Raw genomic sequence first — 13515 nt, forward strand, 5'->3', positions numbered from 1 at the left:
CATTACTGGGCTGAACAGTAGGCAGAGGTTCTAGCTCGTCTCACATCCATCTCCCAGCTATACCTCCCTCCTGGCCCCGGAACCCTCCATCCCCCATCCCAGTGTGCCCTGTGACTCTGTTTCTGCTGGTGTTTATAGCTGCTGTAAGTTGTTTTCCCAAATTGCTAGCAAGGTGTACATCTGTTTGTGCGGTGTTCTGAAGCATCTGGCCCTGTATAAATCTGAAGTCCATTTCTTGCCACCATTTCCTAACCTGATCCTTTGTTCTTGTATCAGGTTTTTGCTGAAGTTCACTTATGAAAATTTGATCTTTCGTCTTGTTTCTGTTACTCTCTATTTCATGAATAACAAGTAATTTAACTCCCTGTGATATGTTTGGTTTGGGGTTTTATTAATCTTTTAAACTAGAATTACATATAGTAAAATGTACAGATTTTAAGTGCACATGTGTATGTTGGCAAATACATCATCCCTTGGGTATATTTGCTATTCTGCAGCTTTTCTTTTTCTTTTTTTGCTTTTGATATGGAGTCTTGCTCTGTCACCCACGCTGGAGTGCAGTGGCGCAATCTCGGCTCACTGCAACCTCTGCCTCCTGGGTTTAGGTGATTCTCCTACCTCAGCCTCCTGAGTAGCTGGGACTACAGGCGTGTGCTACCACGCCCGGCTAATTTTTTGTATTTTTAGTAGAGACGTAGTTTCACCATATTAGCCAGGATGATCTCCATCTCTTGACCTTGTGATCCGCCCACCTTGACCTCCCAGAGTGCTGGGATTACAGGTGTGAGCCATCGCGTCCGGCCGCAGCTTTTCTTTTTATTTATTTATTTATTAAAATTTTTTTTTTTTTTTTTTCAGACGGAGTCTCACTCTGTCTCCCAGGCTGGAGTGCAGTAGTGCGATCTGGGCTCCCTGCAAGCTCCGCCTCCTGGGTTCATGCTATTCTCCTGCCTCAGCCTCCTGAGTAGCTGGGACTGCAGGCGCCCGCCACCATGCCCAGCTAATTTTTTGTATTTTTTTTGTAGAGACGGGGTTTCACTGTGTTAGCTAGGATGGTCTCAATCTCCTGACCTTGTGATCTGCCCGCCTTGGCCTCCCAGAGTGCTGGGATTACAGGCGTGAGCCACTGCTCCCGGCATGTTTTCTTTTTAATGCCCAGTGGTAATAGTAGCTAAGGCCTTGAGCTCATTTCTCTAATGCTATGCATTCGGATAGCGTTTCAGATACTGTGTGCTTATTGCTGGGTTGCTTCAGGATTTTTTTTAATAGGTTGATTCTATTTCAGTATTGTATTTCAGAGATCATTTTGTTTCTCCTTTTTTTAAATCAAGATATAATTTATTTTAAAACCCTATTCATAATGCTTTTGATAGAGTTCATATTTCACTAATTTTTTTTTTTTTTTTTTTTTTTTGAGATGGAGTCTCGCTTTGTCGCCCAGGCTGGAGTGCAGTGGCCGGATCTCAGCTCACTGCAAGCTCCGCCTCCCGGGTTTACGCCATTCTCCTGCCTCAGCCTCCCGAGTAGCTGGGACTACAGGCGCCCGCCACCTCGCCCTGCTAGTTTTTTGTATTTTTTAGTAGAGACGGGGTTTCACCATATTAGCCAGGATGGTCTCGATCTCCTGACCTTGTGATCCGCCCGTCTCGGCCTCCCAAAGTGCTGGGATTACAGGCTTGAGCCACCGCGCCCGGCCACTAATTTTTAATAAAAATAAACATTTACTGGAGCGTAAGGTAAATATGGAAACTATAAAAATCATAATTGTATAGTTTGACAAATTATCAAAGGAAGTGCACCCATGTAGCTACCAGCAGATCAAGAAGTTGCATGTTATCAGCTTCCCAGAGCTGCTCTCTGAGCCCTGTCAAGGTGTGATCATTCTGGCTTTTGACAGCAGAGATGATATCTCACCTGGTTTGGACGTCTGATAGAGGGAGCTGCACTGTACTTTCTTGTGTGTTCCCTCGGTATTGTGAGACTGATCCTCATTGCTGCTTGTATTTGTAGGTTATTGGCACTCATTGCTACATGGGATTCGTTTGTGTGGACATACCACACCTTCCTCACCCACCGTCAGGTGGAGCGGCCTTAGGGTTGTTTTCAGCTTGGGGCTGTCAGAACGCTCATGGGGTGGCCGATGCCTGTTTCTGCTGGATGGACTGGCTAGGGTGACATAGGGCAGGATTTCTTTAGAGGAGCACAGGAGTGTGTGGCGAGCCCCAGTCCTCTCCATCCTCACCACAGGCACTTGATGTGTTATTAATTTACATACTAGCCATTCTGATCAGCATGTCACAGTAGCTCTTTCTGGTGGTAAGTTGCATTCCCCATGTACCTTTTCCTGTGTTTACTGGCCGTTTGGAGAGCCTCTTTTGTAAAGAGCCTCTTCAAGACCTTCTTCCAGTGTTCTTATTGGGTGTCTGCCTTTTTCTTATATATGTGTAGGAGATCTTTATATATTCAGGATATGAAGCCCTTTGCCATCAGGCAGTAGTTCTGACCCAGTGATGCAGCAGAAAGACCCAGCATGGAGCAGGCAGAGATGGCTGTCTTCCATCTGTGTCTCTGCCCTGTCACAACCTTGGCCTCTTGGAGCCTTAGTTTCTTCCTCCATAAAATGGGAACACGGATTCTCCTGAGAACTTTGAGATAGGCGTTAAGTGAAATAATATACTTAAGGAGACTTACAGAGTGGTGGCTATTGTTGTTACTAATACTTTTTTTAATAAAATGGAAAGAGGCTGAGCACAGTGTCTTGTGCCTATAATCCCAACACTTTTGGAGGCCAAAGTAGGAGGTTCACTTGAGCCCGGGAGTTCAAGACTAGCATGGGCAACATAGTGAGACCCCATCTCGAAAAAAAAAACTGGTGTGGTGGCACGTGCCTGTGGTTCCAGCCACTCAGGAGGCTGAGGCAGAAGGATTGCTTGGGCCCAGGAGGTCAAGGCTGAAGGGAGCTATGATCTCACCACTACACGCCAGTCTGGGTGACAGAGCGAGACCCTGTCTTCCAAAGAAAGAAAATAGGAAGAGCTCTCATACCCACTGGGATGGTTGTGACCAAAAAATAGACAGTAAGAAGTCCTGGAGAGGATGTGGCAAAATTGGAATCCTCCTGTGTTGCTAGTGGGAACATAAAATGGGATAGCCCTTGTGGAAAATTTGACAGTTCCTCAAAAAAAGTTGGAGATACCACATGACCTAGCGGTTCCACTCATAATAGCCTAAAAGTGGAAACAATCCAAGTGTCCATCACATGATGAATGGATAAACAAATGTGATCTGTTCATACAATGGAATATTATTCGACCATGAAAGGGAAGGGAATTCTCATACATACTACAACATGGGCGAACCTTGAGAACATTGTGCTAAGTGAAGAGGCCAGTCACAAAAGACTGAAATGTCCAGAATAGACACATTCATAGAGATGGAAGATAGATTGGTTTTCAGGATGGCAGTGGGGAGAGCTGAAGAGTGATGCTAATGGGGACAGGGTTTCTTTGGAGGGTGATAGAAATGTGGAATTAATGGTGATGTTCACTCAACTCTGTGAATGTACTAAAAACCACTGAAAACCACTTTAAAAGGGTGGATATTATGTTGTGAATTATGTCTTTTTAACATTTTTTAATGGAGGTAAGCAGGAGAGTCTTTTTGCTTGCTAAATCTTTGAGGTAAATTTCACTATTACTCTGAAGTAATCCCCAGAAGATTTGAGGCCGCTTCCTTCCAGGTCTGTAGCTGTGGTGTCCATATCACATGAATCTGCATGACAACTCGAGGAATCTTACCTTCCAACTTACCCTCTGTCTTTCTCATTAGTATTTTTATAATTTTCTTTGGATAAATCTCATGTTTCTAGTTAATATCTGGGGGTTAATTTTTTAGGTCAAGATTATAAATGTAATTGCTCTTCTTTTGCATACATAACTCAACAGTTTAATTTGGGAGGGTTTTATGGGTATCTTGGTGTATTTGAGATCTCTGACCTTTTTGAGGATGTTTCTTAGGGCATTTTCTAGACAAAATCATCACTTGCAAAAAATAGGAATTTAGCGGTACGCTTTTTTTCCCTCTTCCGATGTTTTTTGAGTGTGGTGAAGAGTGTAGTCCTGCCTTCTCCTTTTAAGAAGAGGATGGGTGACTCAAATGCATCTTCATTTACCAATGCTTCTCCATTATTTATTAATGCATTCCATTATTTGCTATGTTTGCTTTTGTTTTAAATCTATCCAGGTAGATTTACTCTATTGATGCTCTTTTTATGACATTTAGAAAGAAAAAAAAATTACCACATCCATTTTTCAAGTGCTTCAGTTGAGAAGAGTTCAGGCTAAATTATGGTAAAGCATATTAGCATAGATGACATTTTTAATTCCTTTTAAAGTATGAGTTTGTGGCAGAAATATTGGTAGTTTGCCTTCAGTCTATCGATATGGTTTACTTACTTGTTGGCCTATCTTGTTTCATAGCAGATGCTGAATATAGATTTTTAAAATTGAATTGGTTTACCCTGGTTTTATGTTCTTGGGCAAGGTCTTCTGATCACAGTAACTCTTAAGGTAAATTGTTACTTCTGTTTGCTAAGATTTTGTCAGTTTTTTGCATCCGTGTTGGGCATGGAGTTGGTCCATGAGTCCCTGCCCATTGGAAGGGAAGATCTGTTGAAACTAGCAGGTAAGTTCATGACATACCTGTTGAACATTCCTGTTGAGTTTGTAATGTCTTTTCTTCTGCCTTAGAGAGGACATTACAAACTCAGCAAACTCAACGGGAATGTTCAACAGATACATCAAGAACTGATAAGGCATGTCTTTCTGTTTTCCTTTCTCATTATTTGTTTGAGTGAATATGGATGTGGACAGGGACACTTTAGGCCGAGATCAGAGCTTAAGACCTGCTGTGCTACACAGCACCCAGACTCCCTCCTGGGCATGCACTCCCTGTGTCAGTTCTCCCGTGAGGCAGGCCTGCTGGTGCTGATGCCCATCTTGCCAATGGCTGTGGGGTGGAACCAGTGATGTGGTAGCTCAGTCCTCACGTTGCCTGTGGGGACTGGACAGGTTGGTAAGTGTTCAGTTCCCTGATTTAGGGGTATGTACTTTGCACAGACTTACCAACCTGAATACAGTCACTAGCGGGTTAAAAAAATACACGAACATGGTTGCTTTGCTTTTTCTTTTGTTTCTGGGTTTTTGTTGTATCACTTCCCCTTTGTGAGACTTCTGCTTGTTACTTGATTCAGTTTCTGCAATCCCAGTCTAGAGAGACTGTTTCTTTTTATCATTATTTATTTTTAGTGCAATCCCCCACAACGCCCAGCACAGTAATGCTTTGGCCGTGATTCTGAAGTTTTCATATGATTTGTTTCTATTTTTTGTTTATTTGGTTTCCTGTTGTTTTGTTCTGTATACCCTCTCTAATACAGATATATTTAAGAGATCATTTTTCCATTTTCACGTTTGAGTGTATGCTAACTTTTTACAGCATATATTTTTTAGAACAGTTTCAGATTTACAGAAAACTTACATGAAATACTGTCTTTTATTTGTTCTCCTGTGGTGCACCTACAGATAAATGGAATTTCTTCCTTTTTTAGATTGCTCTGATGTCATTCTGTATCCTCTTGTGGGATCATTTCCTTATGCCCTGAGTCCTGGTGTCTGGGCCAGTTCTGATTTGCTGGCTATTGCAGAGCCTCGATCTCTCCCTCTGCGTGGTTGACATTTTGATGTGTTTTGTACTAGGCTGTTTGGGTCACGATAGGTTTGATTAATCTATGAGAGAGTTTAATGTCATAATGCTATAAATTTTTTTTTTTTTTTTTTTTTTTTTTTTTTGAGGCGGAATCTCACTCTGTCGCCCAGGCTGGAGTGCAGTGGCATGATCTCAGCTCACTTCAAGCTCCGCCTCCCGGGTTCACACCGTTCTCCTGCCTCAGCCTCCCAAGTAGCTGGGACTACAGGCACCTGCCACCACACCCAGCTAATTTTTTTGTATTTTTTTATTAGAGATGGAGTTTCACCGTGTTAGCCAGGATGGTCTTGATCTCCTGACCTCGTGATCAGGCCTCAGCCTCCCAAAGTGCTGGATTATAGGCGTGAGCCAGTGTGCCTGGCCTAAATTCTTTATCTCATAATAATATTGTTGAGCTTGTATTTATGTCAGCTTGATAGGCCTGAGCACCCTCATGACTGTAATAAGGCTTGATGCCACTTGGACTCCTGTGGAGTCCTGGCTATGCGGGACAGGACTCTGAACAGCACATGCAGAGCTGCCCGGAGTGGAGCAAGGTGTATAGACACAAGCGTCTGAGGCCTCCAGGTCTTCTCATGTCCTGCAGACCACCCCAGCTCCTTTTAAGGCCTCGGAAACACCTGATTTCCCTTTGACTCCATCAGGTGTTGAAGCCCTGTGGCTTGTTGTGGCAGTTTTTGGGGGGCAAGTTCATCATTTGATAGTATTTACTGACTGCATGATTGTGAAGGAGGTGGGTACTGGACTTGAACTGCTGTTTCCTGGCTTTGCAGATTTCTTTGCCTCTTCCCCCTCACAAGGAGTAAAACCGTGGTCGGGGGTCGGGTCTTCCTCCAAAGGCTATGCCTCCCTGCCCGCCAAGTGCGAACTTCTGATAGGAATACTGCTTCAAAACAGTAAAGAGTTGACCAGCACTTCAGGGGCTCCTCACTGTGGTTGGGGGCAATAGAGAGCCTGGGATACTGACAATCCGTAATCGAGTGAGTTTTATCATCCTGTGGTTCCCCAGGGTGGGAGGATTTGTGGTCTCAATTGACTCTCTGGGCTACAGGCCCTCAGACTTGGGTCTTGGGAGGCCTGATAGTCTGTTGTCCCAGTACCTACCAGAGACCAGGCATGCAGTAAGCACTAATAAGTGCTGTTAGTAAACATGGAGGTTACTAACAATGCTAGTAACCTGAATGGTGAAGCCAGTCCCTGGGATTTTTCAACAAGCCTGGGTAGGAAGATGGGTGCTGAGCAGAGGGTATTCACAGCCTGTCGAGTGGATGAGGATCAGGCCTTTCCCCTGCTTGGACCAGCCCTGACAAGGAGCCCCACAGTGTCTCTACCTTAGCAGGTGGTGGGAGGGCCCAGTGGAGGCAGCCAGGCTAGGACTAGTGGGATTCCTGGGATGCCCAGGCCCAGCCGTTCCCAGGAGGCTGGGCCCACCCTCGTGCAGGCATCATGGCCCTTCAGGGACAAGTGTGGGACCAGCTGGCTGTCAGTGGGTGGTGCTGGATCAGCCTAGCAGATGAAGGAATTGAGGCTCCCAGTTTTGTTGTGGAAACTGCATCCTGGAACAAGTCCTGCCTCATTGGAATGCTGAGGCTGGCTCTCCTGGCTTGGCAAGTGTTGTTCCTGTTGTATCAGATGGCCAAACTGGTTTAGGATGAAAGAGAATTCCCTGGGACAGCCCTGCCTAGAGGCCTGGTTCCTTGCCCTGGTGGTGTAGGCCTTCTCCAGGGAGTCAGACCCCAGTGGAAGGTCGGCAAGTGGGGTTGGTTCTCAGTTTCCTGTGCAGACCTGTTTCCATGCCCTGTACAGGTTTGTCCGGAGACTGAAGGGTCAACCTCTACTAGCTAGGGCTGATGGCCAGCTCTTATTGTGGAGATATACACATTCTCTCTTGAGAGTGGGGAGGGAGTGGAGTGACTTTCCTTTGTAGCTGAGGGAACTGTAATTAGGTAGTTGCCACAGAGCCAGGCAGCCCCACTGGCTGACTACAGAGTAGGACATCTTGCACGTGAAAAAGGACAGTGAGGCCACTTTGGAGCCAGCACCTGGCCTTGTGGGGACCATCAGGGACCAACCTTGTGGCAGGTGGGAGGGGGCAGGCACTGGCCTGGGGCTGCTCTTCAAGCCCTGCCACTTCTCGTAAATGGGGTGATTGTGAATGACCCTGACCCGATGCCCATGCTGCCTTGGCATCAGGGTGGGCTTACACACGCCCAACCATGGGAACTTGACCCCGTAGCCCCTTTGACAGACAGGCACAGTGAGGGAGGAGCTCACCAAGTCATAGCTGACCAGTGGCAGAGCCAGGACGTGGGCCCAGGCAGCCTGGCTTCAGGTGTGCACATACCCATTGGCTCTCCCGCTGTGCCGCTGGGAAGTGGGCAGGCAGGGCAGTGCCTCTTGCACAGTGGGGTACCTCGGCAAAGCTGGAGGCCTACGTGGCTGAGGAGGGAGGGAAAGAGATTCTTGTCCAGAGGTTCAGAGGCCCTGGTATGAGGACCTGGTTCTCCTTCTGGCCTCACCTCTTGCTTTGCTCTTCCTTCCACCTGGCGCACTTCCCCGTCCTCCCAGGCTCTGATCACCTGCCACTATTTCCTCCTCTGCACTAGGCACAGGCCAGGGTCTCAGCCATTCCAGCATAGACTTAGTTTTACTTTCACGGAAAGTAATGCTTGAAGAGTTGTTCTAAGGTGGTGGTAGTGCCCAGGTGATAACAGGGAGCTTTGCTGGTACTGGCGTCAGGAAAGAATGAAAACCACAGGGGTAACCGTAACCCGTTGTTGGTCGTAATCTTTTACTCTTCCTTCATCGTCCAGCTTCTGTTTCTGGATCTCAGCCTCTGCTGGGGGGTTGATGGGAGCCTAAGCATCTGCTATGGGCTCATTCTAAAGCCACCCAGCCTCCCATGCACTGCCCCCACACTGGGGTTATCAGGATCTCAGCATGTTAACACTGGTCCAGTGACAATAGCCTCAGCCACATCCTGAGTCAGAGATATGCTGACTCTGGAGGAGTTGGCTCCTTCTTGGGCATCCGAAAGGCAGTGGGAGCCCTAGAGAGGAGAACAAGGAGTAACTCCCTGAACCTGTATTCTAAAGCTCCTATCATCAGGGGATGGGTAGAGTGGGAGGCCACATAGACTCTGGTAAGTGAATTACGTTAACTGACTAAATCTCCTCCACAGCACTAAGCTCAGATTGGTGACATTATTAACGCAGGTTTCACATGAGGAAATGGAGGCACATTGTGATTGGTGCCCACCACAGTCAAATAGCCCTGCCGCTGCAGCGTATTTCAGAGGTGCCAGCAGGAGATGTTGGCTGTGCTTCCCTGAGACGGGGGTGGTGGGCACAGATGGGCTCGTGCTCACAGGTGCCCCTGGGACCTGGCCTGCCTTCTCTATCTCCCAGGAGTGAGGGTAGGGTGGGGCACTGGGCTCATCTGTTGGACAGGATCCTCACTGCCCTGTTTTCCATCCTGAGGCGTATTCTGCCAGCCTTCTCTCTCCAGCCCTGCACCATGCCATACTGTGCACCCTTGGCAAGCACTGAACTCTGTTGTGCCTCAGTTTTGTGGTCTCGATCTCCTGACCTCGTGATCTGCCCGCCCCAGCCTCCCAAAGTGCTGGGATTACAGGCATGAGCAACTGTGCCTGGCCTATTCATTTTTTAATTAGGTTGTGTGTCTTTTTTTTTTTTTTTTTTTTTTTTTTTTTGAGACAGTTTCGCTGTTGTTGCCCAGGCTGGAGTGCAGTGGCATGATCTCAGCTCACTGCAACCTCCATAGTGGATGTCCTGCCTCAGCCTCCTGAGTAGCTGGGATTACAGGATTATCACACCCAGCGGATTTTTTTGTATTTTTAGTAGAGTTGGGGTTTTATCATGTTGGCCAGACTAGTCTTGAACTCCTGACCTCAGGTGATCTACCTGTCTCAGCCTCGCAAAGTGCAGGGATTATAGGCGTGAGCCACCGCGCCCAGCCAGTTGTTTATCTTTTTATTGAGTTGTAAGAGTTTTTTTATATGATCTGGATACCATATCCTTATCAGTTAGGTAACCTGAAAACATTTCTTTTATGGTGTAGGTTGTCTTTTCACTTGATTATGTCCTTTGATGTATGAGGTTTTTAATTTTGATGAAGTTCAAGTGACTTATTTTTTGCTGTTGTTAGTTAACGTTTTTGGTGTCATATCTAAGAATTCATGGCCAAATCCCAGGTAATGAAGATTAATCCCTACATTATCTTCTGAAAGTTTTATAGTTTTAGTTCTTATATTTAGGTATTTGATTCATTTTGAGTTAATTTTTGTGTATAATGTGAGGTAGGGGTTCATCTTCATTATTTTGCATATATATAGCTACTTGCCCCAGCATCATTTGTTGAAAACCTTTTTTTTTTCCCTCTGTCGCCCAGCTTGGAGTACAGTGGGGTGATCTCAGCTCACTGCAACCTCTGCCTCCTGAGTTCAAACCATTCTCCTGCCTCAGCTTCCCAAGAAGCTGGCATTACAGGCACCCGCTACCACGCCCAGCTAATTTTTTGGTTTTTAGTAGAGACGGGGTCTCGCTGTGTTGGCCAGGCTGGTCTCAAACTCCTGACCTAGTGATCCGCCTGCCTCGGCCTCCCAAAGTGCTGGCAAGCGTGAGCCACCATGCCTGGCCGAAAAACTATTCTTTAACATCGAATTATTTTTGTACCCTTGCCAAAAAATATATAAGGGTTTATTTCTGGACTCTATTCTATCCCGTTGGTCTCTATATCTTTACACCAGTACCACATTGTTTTGATCACTGTAGCTTTGTATTAAGTTTTGAAATTGTGAGTTTTCTCACTTTGTTATTCTCTTTCAATGTTGTTTTAGCTCCTCTAGGCCCTTTGCAATTCCATATGAATTTGAAAATCAGCTTTTCCGTTTCTGCTAAAAAGGCTTTTGGAATTTTGGTAGGGATCGTATTGAATTTCAAGTTAATTATCTTTTAAAGAGATTTAAATAATAAAAATAAGTATTTTATGTTTGCCTATTTAATTACCATTTCTTCCATGTAGATATAGATTCCATATGGTATTATTTTTCTTCTGCCTGAAGGATTTTATTTAACATATCTTTAAATACCAATGCAGATCTGCTGTTGATAAATTCTTTCAGCTTTTGTACGTCTGAAGTATTTCATCTCTATTTGTGAACAGTTTTCAGTGAGTATATCATTCTAGTTAAGTTTTTTTGTTTTGCTGTTTAAAAGATGTTGTTCCACTGTCTCCTGGCTTGTTAGCGAAATCAGCTGTCATTTAACTTTGCTCCTCTTGAGTCATGTATCCTTTTTCTTCTGGCTGATTTTAATATTTTTATTGTAAAATTGGTTTTAAACAATTTTATGTTATGCCTTGGTGTAGTTTTCTTCGTATTTCTTGTGCTTGGGTTGACAAGCTGCTGATGTCTGTGGGTTTATAATTTTCATCAAATTTGGAAAATTTTCAGCTCTGATTTCTTCAATTTTTTTTTTTTATTTTTTATTTTCCTGTTTTTCTCCTTTGGGGACTCCAGTTAGTCCTTATGTAAGACTTCCTGAAATTGTGTCATACTTCACCAATGCTCTGTTCGAGTTTTGCTTTTGTCTTTTAGCCTTTTTTCTCTGTGTTTCATTTTGGATAGTTTGCTGTGGTTTTTCAAGTTGACTAATCTTTTCTTCTGCGTTGTTTTATCTGCTGTGAATCCCATCCGCTGTACTTTTAGTCTCTAGAAGTTCTATCTGGATCTTTTTCTGTCTTCCTCATTTGTGCGCCTTTGCCTACTCAGCGGTTAGTGATGGAATGCCGGGCAGTGGACCTCACCTGTTGGGAGATGGATGTTTTTGTATTCCTTCATGTGTTCTTGAGCTTTGTTCTGGGATGTAGTTAAGTGACTTGGAATCAGATCGGTCCTTTCAGGTTTTGTCTTTAAGCTTTACTCTGTGGTATCAGAGCAGATTTAATCCAGACTAATTTTGTCAGGCCCTGGGAGTGCTCCCCTGCTGCCTGTGCATTAGGAGGGCTCTCCTTTGGCTGGTGGGAGCAGGTGCTGTTTTTGGCTGGTGTAAATGGTGGGGATTGCTTTCTCTGCCCCTCTCGGTGGTCGTTCAGTGACTTCCTCAGCTCTGTGCTGCCTGGTCCTCAGTGGAGATTCTGGCCCTCTGTGTGCAGGTCTGCCTAGCTTGGCTGCCCTGCTGCCATCTTCCAGTCCCTCCTTGACAGGGTCTGCCACGCCTTGACTCAGTCTCCCATTTTTCCGTGGCTGGGAAGTTCTCTTGGTGGATGGGGCTCCTGGAACTCCCCTGATCTGTCCCTCACTATCTAGTGCCCATGACGTGAAAACCACTGCTTATTGTTTATTTATATTCTGTCATTGTCTGTTTTTTTTTTTTAAGTTTTCACGGAGAAGGTAGTCCTAATTTCTGCAACAATCTTGTCTTGGCTGTAGGCGGAAGTCTCTATCTCAGTGTGTTTGAAAAGCTGCCCAGAAGTGTTCGTGGGCCCCGGGCTGGGAGCTTAAGCAAAGGAAAAGATCCAGGGCTCAGGCCAGGAGGCCCGGACTTGAATGTCGTGTCATGGCATTTAGCTGTCATACCTGGAGAAAGCTTCTGAGGTGATGTGTGCATCCCCAGCTCCAGGCTTGTGGGCGTATTCTGAGCAGCCATGTGTGCTGGACCCTTCAGTTGGGTCCCGCCTGCTTGTCAGAAGGCCCAGATGGTCTGGTGCTGCCCATGCCGCCTGCAGCCTGTGGGCCCCTCACTCAGTGAGGGACTTGGGGCCTGGCTGCCACTTGGGTGGGGAGCCCACAGTTGGGGCCAGTTCCATGTCTGGTTTCCATTCTTGTGGCCTGGGGCTGGGCAGGGTGGATCAGGTGCTGTGTAGACATCATGATTTGGTCCTTCCTTGGGACTAGGATAAGAACAGAGCAGAAATCACAGAGCTGACCCGATTGCCTTGTAGAAGAACTGACATCTTCCACAGTGTGGGTGTTGTGTTGATGGGTGGGGGCAGGTGAGCAAGACCCAGCCTCCTCAGAAGTGTGGGTGCCATGGACGTCTGTACATCCACAGCAGGAGTGTCCATGACAATCCCGAGTCCCCACGTGGAGTCCCAGTGCCAGCACCAGTCTTCCTGCTGGGCTGTGTTGTCCTGTTAGCCTTGTTTAGGGGTGTCCCCCACAACACCACGAGACACACACACACAACACGTAGCTTATAACACATGTCACCACACCTGCCACAGCACATGTATGCTCTTCCAGGCAGGATCCTGTGATCCTCACAGTGCTGTAAGATCAGTCTGTCTTCCCCTTGATTCTCCTATTGGTCCCGTGAGACTCTGTACTCAGACTAGACCCTGGTTTCTTTTGCCAGTCTCCTGGTGGGAGGAAATGAGTTACTCTTTGCTTTGATTTCTTGAAATTAGAAACTGTCCTGCTTAGTAACATCCTTATTCATGGTTTTGTACATTTTCCCTATTTTCTTGGACTGAATTCTTAGATTTAATATTAAATAGTAAATGAGTGAAAAATGCTCCTTTTTCTCTCTTAGGGAAACAAAGTCATCCACTTTCAGTTGCATCTCTCTTGATCTTGTTTTCTGCCATGAGCCAGGATTACCGTAAAAAGATAAGGTCTCCCTCAAGAACTCTGTGGTGGAGTGGCCAGTGAGACAGGGGCTGCTGGGGGTGACACACTGCGGGCCCTCTGCCCTCTACCCATGGAAGCCCTGTCCTGCCATGCCAGCTATG

General features: G+C 45.9%; 1 protein-coding gene across 2 annotated transcripts in view; it reads left to right on the plus strand.

Annotated features, from left to right (window-relative positions):
• BICD2 (BICD cargo adaptor 2) overlaps positions 1 to 13515 on the plus strand; it is a 48972-nt gene that overhangs the window by 16761 nt on the left and 18696 nt on the right. The window lies entirely within an intron of this gene.

Source organism: Chlorocebus sabaeus, chromosome 12, assembly GCF_047675955.1.
Source record: "Chlorocebus sabaeus isolate Y175 chromosome 12, mChlSab1.0.hap1, whole genome shotgun sequence".
Lineage (NCBI taxonomy): Eukaryota > Metazoa > Chordata > Mammalia > Primates > Cercopithecidae > Chlorocebus > Chlorocebus sabaeus.